This window comes from Anomalospiza imberbis, chromosome 2 (assembly GCF_031753505.1).
Source record: "Anomalospiza imberbis isolate Cuckoo-Finch-1a 21T00152 chromosome 2, ASM3175350v1, whole genome shotgun sequence".
Lineage (NCBI taxonomy): Eukaryota > Metazoa > Chordata > Aves > Passeriformes > Viduidae > Anomalospiza > Anomalospiza imberbis.
This window is the reverse complement of record NC_089682.1, coordinates 80,768,795-80,782,048: the sequence shown is the minus strand read 5'-3', so window position 1 is coordinate 80,782,048 and position 13,254 is coordinate 80,768,795. Positions and strand designations below refer to the sequence as shown.

General features: G+C 39.7%; 1 protein-coding gene across 6 annotated transcripts in view; it reads left to right on the top strand.

The window, feature by feature from the left end:
- DCLK1 (doublecortin like kinase 1) overlaps nt 1-13,254 on the top strand; it is a 229,762-nt gene that overhangs the window by 35,406 nt on the left and 181,102 nt on the right. The window lies entirely within an intron of this gene.

Below are 13,254 nucleotides of genomic sequence, written 5' to 3'. Positions count from 1 at the left end.
AGCTCCTGAAAATGGACTCATCCTTTCTTTAGTCATAGCCTGGCCCCTCAGTTGTTTGGATTTTGGGGAAACTCTTTTGCCCACATTTCTGCATGAAAATCTCATGAGTCATTCTTAGATTTATATTTTAGAATATTTGTTTCTTCTGTGTGCTGCCTTGTTGTTTAAGGCTCCGCAAAGGTGGGGTGAACTTCTTTTAATATTCAATAAAAATTGAGATTTTATTTGTAGGTACACAGGTTGTGGTTATTGGGAGAGGGGCTGCGGCAGAGCCTCATCCCCAGTGGGCTACAGCTGTGCAGGGCAGGTGACCAGCATTGAAGGTAATGAGGCATGGTGTGCTGAGGTGCACTGACCATTCACCAAAGGGAACAGAGGGCACACAGGTGCAATGCATCAACATGAGGGGTATAAAAGGTTGGGCTGAAGAGCAAGAAGGGCAGACTCTTGCAGCCTTCTGGCGTGGAATGGTGTTACTCTGTATTAGCTTGTTAAACCAAGCCTTTCCAATGGATGTATATAGGTAAATGCTGGTCTTGTTGGTTTGAACTATCATACATATGTACCTTTTTACCTACTGCTTATTTTCCTACCATTTTAAATAGTAGCTAATATTTGGTTGCATTAAGCTGGACCTCTTACTCTGATTAATGGAGACAATTCATAGTAAATTGGGATGACCTCAGCAAGATGAGGAGCAGGAGGATGGACATTTATTTCTGTAATGTAAACTTCTGCAATTTTTGCCCTTGAGACTTTCTTTTTTTTAATATATGTTGTGAAACCTTAATGGCTTTGGCTTATCACAAAAGCTCTATCTAATAGTACTGACAATTAAAACACACAAAAGGAGAATATGCTTCCTAGGGTTCAAAGTTGGCTTAGAGGTGTTAAGTCTGGTTTGGTTCAGCTTCCAGGGTTTATTAAAGCATATATATGGGGAAAAGCTCCAGGGTAGGGTATCATCCTACTGTGTTTAATCACTCAGTCTGGAGCTTCTAAATTGCCCACAAACCTGCTGCTTTGGTTGAGGGATTAGCAGATGGTGTTGACAGTTTTTGTGCCCCCTTTGAAAGGGATCAGAAAAGGGTTGCAGTAATGACCAAACTTCAGAGATACTTGTTTTCCTTTGAACATGCCCAGGCTTGGCTAATTTTTCACAGCCGTAGCAAAAGCCCATCCTATGATTTGAAAGTGAAGCTGTATTTATTATTCACAGTTGTTTTCAAGGGGGAGTCTTGCAAGAAATAATTTTTTCAGGCAAAATGCTCCCTTTTCTCATTGCCCCTTGTTTCTGAAGTTGATGGATTTTTTTTTTTATCTTTTATCGTGCTTTTAAATTTGAAGAAGAAGCAAGACTGGTACACTGGCTCAGTTTGCTGAAGTTTATAAGCAGCAGGGTACTCCCAGTGGCTATGCTGGGCAGCCTTCTTAGGTGTGTCTGCTTTTGCATTTGAATAAGCACAGCTGCAGGCAGTTTTTGGGAGGGATGAGTTTCAGATTCCGTTCACCATCAGCAAGTGACAGCTTTGGAAGGCTGCTGTTGGCTCAGGCCAAGAAGCCCAATGTTGAAGGGCTGTGAATGGCAGGATGTTTTGAGCCAGCTGGATGTCCCTTGGCAAAGTGTCTGCAACTGCTTCTGGTGTTTGGGGTAGTCATCCCTAGAGGGATCCTTATTTTGTGAGTTGAATGACATGGGTTATGTGTGTATTTTCAGAATCTGCGTGTGATTTCCCCTAATTAGCTGGTTTACAGTTCCTCGGTTGCTGATAAGAAAGGGGGAAACATTTTAATCTGTTATCTTGTGTGCTGAATGTTAGTCAACATGTTTCTGCATTAAATCAGTTTTTTATAGTAGCTCAATCTTGATTTGTCTTTGATCTATGCATCAAACCATAATGCTTCTCTTGGTTGCTTTCTCGTGATTGCTGTACAGCATTTTCAGAGTTCTTCTGCTGTGAATCATTATTTGGCAGGTAGATGGAGAACTACAGGATCTAGCTGAAAACTGACAACTTTCCATGCTCTGCTGATCTTGGCCATATTGCAGAACAGTGGTGCTCTCTTGTACTTAGGTTTTCTGAGTCTTGTGTGATACTTTACACAAGTTTTTAATCTTGGTTTTGGGCTTATTGTCAGAAAAAAAAAATTGTATTGAATAAAGTGTCTGTGCTATATATTAATGTATGATGTCTTTTGTTGTATTGGTCCTCATGTACAACTCCAGGACAAAAAGCTGTTTATTTTAGCATGGCTGCTTTCTCAGCATTCTAACTAGTAGTGATATCAATCTATTTTATCTCAGACACTTGAAAACAATAGACCAAATGATCATGATCAGCTTACGAAGTGGTGTGCTTATTTTAAAAATTAAAAAAATATGTAACTTTCACTTCCTTTCCCTGTCATCCCCTTCATCCCCTGCCTTGTTTTACCCCACCAGATGTTCTTCCAGACTTTCAGCTGGGAATAGCTAATAGTTCTCTGGTACTGCACACTGTATGCTGAATTCTAAATTGAACAAGTATTGCATAATTGCCTGACACCAGAAGCAGGAGGTTTGGGGAAATTACCAAATATTGCATGACTCCTGATTAAAATTTTGTGTTGGGAAGGAGTTAGTCCCACAAGTGCAAGCTAAGGTTTTGGTATGAAAAACAAAGCATTGTGCATGTGCAGTATAAAAATGAAAACCATATGTAATACTACAGTGTCTTGAAACAATTGTGAGAACATGTGACCCTGCGGTAGAGTTTAAAATGTGTGTAATAAACACGGTGTGTTCTCTCTGCTCCTGCTGGTATTTTCTGCCCTTGATGCATTTTCACTTCATACAGCAGTTTATAGTTTCATGAGGCTTCTTTGTCCTTCATCTCTAAAATTTATTAGCTTTTGACTGCATTGTGAAATTTATCCCCTGTTCCCAGGGCTTGTCTAAAATTTTGCTCTAGAGCAAGAAATTTAGTGTCCAGTCAGGAAAAAAATATTGGAGAACACAGTAGTCTTTTAAATAACTAGGATGTGCCAGAAGTGAATGCTTATCAGGCAACATAGTGTTTGGAAACAGATTTGGTGGGTAATGCAGGAGACATCAAATCTTCTAGTTAGTGGCCTGTAAACTAATGGTTTGGCTTCTCTGGTGTGAGGCAGTGTGGAATTTGTGGGGCTCCTGTAGCTACATTACAAAAACACCTCTGTACTCTTGCCAAGATTTTAAAAGATGTTTATGTGTACTTAGCTTCCTGCAGCTAGTATTAATCTGAAAGCCTTATTAGGTGCTTAACAGCATCATTAGCTGCCTAAATACCTTTTAAACTGTTTGTCTTTGCCAAAAGGACCACAAACTTTGCTGAATTGTTCTTTTAAACTCAGCTGTAAGGCTCAGGTTTCTCAGCCTGTGCTAAGAGGTAATGTCAGGTAGAAAGTACCTATGAGTAAACCCAGACACAGTTTGAGATCTGCATGATAGTTTTTTTTCAGGGTGTAGTTCACAGGGAAACTGTGGAAGGCACAGGATCTGTGAGTCTCCAGAGATTGTCAAATAGTTGTTCCAATGAGCCACATAAAATTTTCCCTTCAAAGAAAAGTAAGGAAAGCCAGTAGGAAAGTGGACTGGCCTTGGAGTTTCAGTTCAGTTCCTAGCTCTGGTTCAAACATTCTGAATGAATGTGCATCACACTGTTTTTGTAATAGGGCTAGGGACTCTAACCTTCTACTTAACATTGTCACCATAACAAATGATTCCTAACCTCAGCAGCAACATAGTAAAACAGAAAAAAGATTTAAAAAAAATAACCCATAGGGCTGAGCAGCAGATGCTGCTTAATACAAAGGCACCTAAGGTAGATGCTTGACTTCATGGTGGCTTCCATTGGTTTCTACCAATCAATTCCTGCAATAATCTAAAGTCTTCTAGCCTGCTTTTCAGCTCTGCTGTGTATCTTCCCTGTCATTCTTCAGAGCCTCAACATGAATGAGCATTGCATATAAACTGCCTTAGCATACAAGTTAGAAGTTATATGTTGTCTTAGGCAATTAATAATTTTGTAATTTTTTTCAATATACATTAAGATTCATAATCCATCCCTAGCCATGTTCATTTATCAATTTTTGACTGTTTTTAGAAAGGTTTGCTGGAGAAACTCTTTTAATATGGGAAATCAAGGATAATAAGAAAAGACCCTGCAAGTAAGGTGGTTACAAAAGAAAGTCTCTGGAAAATATGGTGGTGTTCACAGATGGAGGAAGGCAGCCCAATAACAGGAGACAAATTAAAGGGTTAAATCCTCTTTCACTCTCCCATCAGTTTTTTTTAGACAAAGCTTCTTTCTTGGCAAAGTGATTTGGGAGAGAGAGGAGCATCCAGCAGTTGTAGAACAAGACCATAAGGATTACTTCTCTGAAGAGCTGGATATACTGAAATTGATGAGCCTGCAAGGCTCATATTCAGTTCAGATTTGACTTGTAGATAAATGAGATTCTAGTGTTTATTATTAAAGTCAAATATATGTAAAACAGACCTTTTGATTCTAATATGACCTCCTGGCATAGCACTGTCCAAACTGTTTCAAAGAAGTCTCTTGGACTAGCTGTTAAGTTAGTTATATTTTTTAAATGTGGAGCATAAAATGGTTATTGCATCTCTCCCTTCATATTGTTCTTGTGGCCCTTCAGTATAGTCCTATTTTTGTGCTTATCTTTAATTAGGTATTTTCCTATTTATCTCTGAGCAGGTGTGGTGGTCATTACACATATAGTAGACATTTCCCTGGTTCTGAAACTCAGACTGATTTTTAGATGATAATGTTTAGTGTCATAGAGAGATGGGATTTTTTTATTACCAGCTCAAGTTCATGTGGTATAATTAACATGTTTCATCCAGATCAAATCTCCAGAGATTTGCTGTCAACACAGAGCACCATCTTAGAAAGCAGTTTCCTGTTTGGCTGGGGTTCTGTTAGCAGTGCTGCCAGAAGATGCAGTTGTGTTTCCCTTTGTCTCTTCTGTGCCAGCACCAGGACTCTGAGATAGCTGACTGGAATCCCAGCACCAGTAATCCCAGTATGAAATGGGGAATGGGGAGAAAGTATTACATCTGGCCAGAGGTGGAAGGCTAGTATGTGACTAGCCACATGAGAGCAGCACTAATGTGTGCTAGCTGCAGTTTGTGAAACCACATCCTAGCAGATATCTGCTGGATATGTTTGAGTTGTATTCATTTGCTCAGATTTAAGAGGCTTTTCACAAGAATTTCTAAAGTCATGAACTTGGCTGTAGATTCCTAACCAAATGGTGAGTCTGTGCTCCAGATTGTGGAATTATAAGAACTTCTCATGGAAACTAGCATTGCAGTTTTTTCGTATGGAGAAATCTCTTCATGTCAGAGCTGCAGTTAATAAGGCTTCCCACATCAAGGTGGTGTGAGACTGCTACATAGCATGGGGAGTTTTACTCCAGGTATATAATTTCTTGCTGAGTTTTGGAGAAGAACATTTCCATTTTTTGAAGTGAGTTAATACTGTTGTATGAAAACAAGGGAAACAAAGGGCAGAAGAGGCAGGGGGAAGGACAGGGTTCTGGTCAGAATAGGATGTTAATTGATCTCTTAGTCCTGATGGTGCATTATATACCACTATGCAATCACAGTGGTATGTAACAGCTCACCTCTGTGTATGGGGAATAAGCAAACTGTGTCTGCGGAGAAGGAGGTGTGCCTCCAGGTCCTTTCCCTTCAACCACAGCTTCTGAGGAGGGAGTTCCCATGTGACTGGTAATGTTCAGTGTATGGTGAAGTCATGTGGGGTTTGCCTTTTATATAGAATCTTCTTGGTTTCCTTTCATCAGCCTTCAAAAAATTCTCAGCTTATTTATCTCTTTGCCACTGAGTGCCTCCGGGGTAGAGGACTTAAATTTAGAGATGCTGCTTATAGGACCAAACCAAATAAAGGCTATTCAGCAACCTCTCTTTGCTGAGTGACCTTTTCAGCTTCTGAAATGAAGATGATGTACTGGGTAAAACATTGTGCTAGAGTAGCAAATAACCTTATTCTAAGATGGTGTTTTGGTGGCAGGCGAGTAACATGAAGATGGGCACAGTTGTGGCCTTGTCTCTAGCTAGAGCTGTGTTTAATGGTCAGCAAGGAGCGTGTGACTTCTATGACTATGCAGAAATGCCTTGAGGAAAGTCCTTAGCTTGAGTGCTTTTAGTGCTGCCTAAAGTTCAGGGAGTTTGCAGCCTATCAGAATAGTTCTTTCTGCTTAGACAGGAAAGCAAGTGCCTGCCTTGGATGGCAGAGCTGGATGAGGGCAGGATCAGTGGTGTGCTTCAAGTGACGAGTAACTAAAGGCGTACAGTGCCAGGGCTTCATATGAATGTTTCCTTTCATTATTTACTTTTTATCCCACTTGATCACCTCTGACTGTTACTGTAGTATATTGGGATTTTAAGGCCAGATAAAAATCATCTCTCTGTTTTTAACATAGGAGACTGAAAAAGGCATTGTGGGTATTTTGGTGTAATTGAAATTCAAGTTAGCAGGACCAGTTAACTCAGAACCAGAGGATGGAATGGCTGGAGCACATCTAGCAGTTTCATCAGCCAAAGTTAAGTTAAAATAGAGATGACTGCATAGGTCTACAAGTGCCTTATATGATGGTCAGAAAAAGTTCTTACAAGATAGAAGCCCTTCCTTCCATTTTCCAGTAAACTCATTTTTCAACAGTTTTTTTTTAAGGCGGTCAGAAGAGACTGCCCTTGTATTAGGGCCCAAAAAGTGGTGCTAGGCAATGATGTTTCCTAGACAGAGATGATTCCCATTTGATTTCGGGTAATAATATTGTTTAGATAGGGAAATTAATTAATGAGACAGTTACTTAGGTACATATTAGAGTAGGGTAAATTTTCAGGCAGTTTTTGGGAGCTACTGCTTTGTGAATGCTATGTGCTGTTCTGCTGTCATGGAAAACCCACTTTTCATTTGGAGCAGAAACTCTTGGAGTAAAGAGCATTGGCACAGCTGTGACAGACCAGCTGTAAGGGCTTCTGCTCTCCCTCTATACCAGCTGGCAGAAGGCTGGTGCATCTGCTTGTCCCATTAACAGCTGCCCTTCTGGGGTCAGGAGTGTTTTAATACAGAGCTCCAGTGACTGCTGCCTTTGTGGAGAGTTACCTGAGCTAGCAAACCATAGGGACTTCTGCTCCTGGCTGATATTGAAACAAAGAGGTGGGAAGTGTTGAAGCTAGATCCCGTGCTGATCTTCTGATTCTTAAATAAGACAAGCCATTCCTACTAATGCAGAGTGATTTTGCTGTTTCCACTTAGTGTATTTCTGGAGCACTGGAGGCATAGCCCTTAGCAGATTGTTCAGGATGTAATATTGTATCTGTTCTGTAATATCACCACCTTGTACTCTGAAACCTCAGCCGTACTTATGGTATCTGCAAAGATGCAGAAGATGTATCTGTGTTGAAGTTGAAAGAAGAGTTCTTTTTACACTTGTAAAACCAAAGGCATTGAGCATGTGGTACTGACTAACTTTGGAATTTGATTGACGTGTTTTTGGTACAGCCTCACACCTAGCTGTAGGAGGCTAGCTCCTGCAGTCCTGGGCAGGAGGGAAAGGACTGTTCAAACCAGGAATTAACAAAAGTGCTGCTATTCTTTCTGACCTTTGGAATAGAATTCACAATTCTGTTTTGAACATAGATCAGAAAGGGGAAAACTAAAGTGGCCATGTGTGATATTGTTTAATGTATCAGAGGGTGGAGAAAAATGATTTTCTGAGTGAGAGGCAGCAGAAAATGCTTATCTACAAAGTGGGTCCTGCAGTGGAAAACGGTGTTTATGGTTTTGACAGATGAGAGGAAAGGATCAGTTAATGGTGAAAAAATGAAGTTCAGGAGTTGTTTCTCTCAACTCCTCCATTGTTTCACTTTCTCAAAGACTGATACTAGTGAATGAGAGGGAGTTGAGAAGTTACAGCTCTGTATGATGTTTGACTGAGACAGGAAGGAAATGAAAAGGAGCAAAAGCAGGGAACTGGATAGTTCTGGATTTTACTCAATTATATGTACAGAGCTAGATAAACGTCAGTATCTGTTGGATTACTGAGTCTTTATACGAAGGAGACAATACAACTCTTCCCCTTTGTTTAGAATAGGATTACTTTTTTCCTGATGCTTGAAAGGATCTGGCTGGTTGGAAGCACCCACGTTCACCCAGAAAAGAAGTATTTATATTTTGTTTGGAGGCAATTTTCTCCTCTTGTTACTGGACTTACCCTTTTCTATTACAAAAAAGAAAAGTCCCATTCTGTTTGAATTCCCCTTCTTTCTTAACTCCCTGACAAAGTCCTATGTAGTGTCTAATTTTTACTTCTATATGATAATTTTTAAAGTATTCCAAAGCATGGGATGGTGGGTGGATACCATTGACTAAAAAATAGCAAAACTCCAGGTATGGCTCTGCATTTATGCTTCTCTCTGGGACTTGATTCTTTGTGATGGCTAATGACCTGGAATTTTTATGAAGTTATGTATGTATGTATTCATCAAAGAGTTCATTAAGAATTTAAATTCAGCTCTCAGGATCTGTAGTGCGAGAACTTACATATGTTGGAGACCCAAGAGGAATGGTACCAGGAGCTTAGGCAGCCTGGCTCTGAATAGGAAGGAAAGGAGCCTTGCATGGACATAAGTTTGTCTTCAGGAAAGACTAATTTACCTCACTTCAGATGTTTGTATCCTCTTATCTTTAAGACTGTCTCAAGTGTTGTAATAGTGAAAAACCAGACATTTCTAAGGCATGACTTGTGATTGCTTATAAGGTGACATGAACTGGACCTGCAAGAGAGGAGTGTGTTCCTTTGTGGAGTGGAGCTTGAGGCTGCCAGAGTCCATGCAAATGTTTGGGTCGTGGAGGGCCACAGCTGAGGCAGAGCATCACCACAGTGCTGGGGGACATGTCTGGCACTGGATGCTGTCAGAAGCAAAGGGAAGAGAAAGGGGCTGGGAATCTGCTACTTGGAAACCCTTGTCAGGAACAATGTTGTAACAGGTTGTGCTCCTCTTAAGAGCTCTGAGATCTGCTGGTTTCCTGTTTTGTGGGTTTTGGTTTGTGGTTTGGGTTTTTTTTTAATTCCACTTTGGAATGAGTGAGTTACATAACAACTGTGTCAGCACACCCACACCAGCAGAGGTGACACAGTTACAGGGTAAGAAGAGCAAACCAAGGATGCTGCTTGCCCAGGAATTTTAGAAAAAGGGTTGTTTGGAGGTGTTTAGTTGCAGTTGATGGCAGCTCTAATTTTTCTGTCCTTAATTTTGTTGTCGTCATTCTGTCTTGAAAATGTGGCTTCAGAACTCTTGCAGCTTTATGTGAGAATTTTTAATGCTTTTTTTTTCTTCTAAGCTGCTTGATATTATGCTTCAGAAAAAAAAAAAAAGGGAAATCTGGTCACAGCATTTTATCCATATACTCTTTTTAATTAAGCATTGAAGATCTTCCCTTTTTTTTTTTTTAACCTTAGGAAGTTTGGGGCCACCTTTGTGGCTATTTAAATTTTGAGCACGTTGATTTGACAGTCAAATAGGAAGTTCATAGGAACTTCTTGGTTTAGGCACTTAGTCAGAAGTAATCTGATTTTTTTTTTTTTTAGAGAACCTTTTTTGGCATGTTTTTGATTAGGCTACTCAAAACTGTGTATAACAGAAGAGAACGCAGATAAGGGATGTCTTGTGCTTTTTTATGATTGAAAAGCTGGAAAAGTTTTTTCAATGGAAAAATCAAAGCTAGCAGGGTGGTTTTGGTTTTTATTCATTCTGTGTGTCTCCAAAGAGTAATTGACAAGAAAAGAATTAGATTTTCTGGTAGTTTTTTTGGCCTACAAACATCTAATTAAATTTGTTAACTTGCAGTAAAAAACAATTGTCAGAGCACAGGACATGTTGATGTAATTATTTTCACTGTTTATCTTGTGGTAGGAAAATTCATACAGACAGATCAATATAACAGTCCTTATGAAATATGTCTGTTCTAGGGAAGGCTTGGGGAATGATGCTAATGCAGATGCTTCTCTGAAACTGTCTTGCTGATAGTTTCAGTGATTGTAGTGAAAGAGGAAGGTAGGAAATGGAAATCTGGTAAAAGCTAGATTATGCTCCATTTTTGCATGGTGTGTATGAGAAGGTGCTCTGATAACCCAGCTTTTCTGGAGGAAGTTTTGGAAAGCTTTCCTTCAAGCACTTCTGAGCATCCACCAGGGCTCATTTATTCTGGAAAGTGTCCTTCTTTGTCCTTCTGAAATTCTATTAGGTGTTTGTTGAAATTTCTTTCCTAATGACTCCTGATGCTTTATTTCCTATTTTAACTTTCTGCTGAGCAAGGGACTGATATTTCCATGTATCTGTCTATCATAACTATCAAGCTCTTGCTCCTAGCAGGTAATTGTTTACTCAACGCACAGTTGTCTTTGTGAAGTTAGTATTGTTTTTCCTGTATGCCTAATTACTTTGAATGTTACCTGCCATTTATGTAGCCTGTGTGCTCATTTTTCATAAATTTTTTGTTTCCTTGTCCTGGTTTAAGCCCAAGTGGAAGCTAAGCACTGCAGAAAACTCACTCACTCTCCCTCCTCTTGGCTCCCCATAGGATAGGGGAAGAGAATTGGAAGGGTAAAAGTCTTGTGGGTTGAGATAGGAACAGTTTAAAATTAAAAAATTAAATTAATTAAAATGTAGTAATGGCAATAAATTGTAATAAAAAGGAGAATAAACCCCAAGAGAGACAAATGATGCAAATAAAATCAGTTGTTCACCACCAAACAACGGATGCCTAGCCAGTCCCTGGGCAGCAGCCTGCCGTCAACCTTCCTCCAGCTTTATATGCTGAGCATGACACCATATGGTAGGAGATGTGTCTTTAGCCACTTGGGGTCACCTGTCGTGGCTCTGTCCCCTTCCAGCTTCCTGTGCACCCTCAGCCTGCTCACTGGTGGGGTGGGGGGCAATAAAGGCCTTGCCTTTGTGTAAACACTGCTCAGTAAGAGCTGAAACATTCTTGCATTATCAACACTGTTCCCAGCACATATCTAAAACATAGCTCCATACTAGTAGCTGTGGCGAAAATTAATTCTATCCCAGCCAAACCCAGAAAATTTCTGTAGTTTGCCTTTTTTTATTTATTACCTTGAAATTCTTTCTTGAAAGTCTGTTGAAGTAGAGGAACCAGATTAGGCTTCTGTGCTGGTTTGTGTCTAGAACTCTAGCAGCCATGTTAATCAATATGTTCTACTCCATGCTGACTTGTCCTGACAAGATTATATTTATCTAGATAGCTTCTAATTCCATTCTTCATTGCAGTTTTCATTAGTAGATAGAGCACAAATCTCAGGCTTAATATCTTGTCCACAGACTCTTCAAAGTCTGTCACCTTTTCCACCACAGAGTCCTCTACTACCAAGTTTTAATTGAGAGGTGACACACCATTGTGTTAGTAATTCACTGATTTCATGCTGGAGTTTCTCTAGGATGCCTGGGTTTAGTGCCATCTGGTCCTGGTGAGCCGTTAGTGTTTGTTTTGTTGGTTCCTGCTGTTTTTGCTCAAAGTCATTGCAATTTCAAATGCATCCTTGGAGGCCCCTAGAAAGAGGGGTCCTGGTAGGGGAATTCTGAGAAATAGTGTTGCAATATCAGAGCATGTGACAAAAACTCAGACTTTATAGGAGGGAAAAGTTTTATTTTAATACAAAATGGATTTCATTTCACTCTCTCACACCTGAGTACTTAACAATCACCAAGATACTTCTGTCCACACAGTTTAGCATTCAGGTACTAAGACTTGTGTATCTAAGTTGTTGGTCTAGGATTCTTTGAAGTGATGTGGAAGACAAGGGATTTGAGCTGCTGAGTTCACTTTGGGACTTGTGGACTCTTAGCTTGGCAGGCATAGGGATAATCCCTTCATCTGTTCTCACTCCTGCATAATTTAAAATTAGTTCAATCTCTTTTAGACTTTTTTTCCAGATCTGAGTATCTGGAAGCACTACATATAAATGCACTGGAGTTTGTTGACCTGTTAATCCAGATACCATCCACAAATACCATTGATATAGTATTATATTCCATCTTCTGTTGTTTCTTTTTCCTGGTGTTTCATGCTCAAACATTAACATTTATCTTTGATTCATACCAGTGTTCATATTTCTGTTAAGGTTCTTTACAGAGGCTCCCCAGTGTCTCATACTGCAGAGAATCTGCCTGATGTATTTTCTGTAATGCCTTCATTTTCCGAGTCTTCCCTTATTACTCTGATGATGAATTGCCTCCTGGAGTTCTGGCAGGTTTCCTGCTCCTGATATGCTTGAAAAAAGATTTGTCATTAGTGCCTGCCAGTTGTTCATCATATCTTTTGTTTGTTTTGCCTGCCTTGGTGTGCTTTTACATTAATTTGCCATATTTTATAATCTGTTGAGCTGTGCTTTTCTATTTGGATTTGACTTCAGCTTTTTTGAAGGTAACCTCACTCCTACACTGCTGTTCTAACCAGTTTGATTTCCTTTCTTAGGTTTTACTTAATAGGAAATACGTACCTGCCTGGTTTTTCTGGTTATCGCTGTTCATAATCTCCACAGTGCCTGCGGGGATTGAAATTCTTTATCTGGCTCTTTAATATTCTCTTAACAAGCTTCCTTACTTCTTGTGTTTGCAGTCTCTGAAGCTGGATGCAACTATAGGCTTATTTTTCTTCTCCATTGCTCCAACTGGGAAGCTATTGCATGGAAGAGCTTTCAAAATCTTGTAGCTGAAGAGCCACTCTATATTTAGGGCTAAATCAAGGATTTAATTTTCTTTTGCAGGCTTCCTAATCAGCTGCTCCATGAAACAGTCACTGATTTAATGCAAAAAAAATTGCATCCTGATATGATGGGATGTTTGTGATCTATATTGAAAGGAAGTGAGCTGAAGTCTCCCAATATGATACTATGCTGTCATCATATCACATTAAGTGTTGCTATTCTTATTAGGTGGTAGTAAGGACCAAAAACCTTCCTATTTTAGCCTGGAATCAAGAACATGACTCTGCTGCTTTGCTTTGTTGATATCTTTGAAATAAGAGGAAATTAATATACCTGCAAATCAAAGTTGTACTTTATTTAGCATAAGGATAGATTGTTGTTGTTGTTGTTTAAAAGGGACCTTTAAAGATTATCTAGTCTGACTTCCCTTCTGTGGGCAAGGACATTTGCTAGACCAGG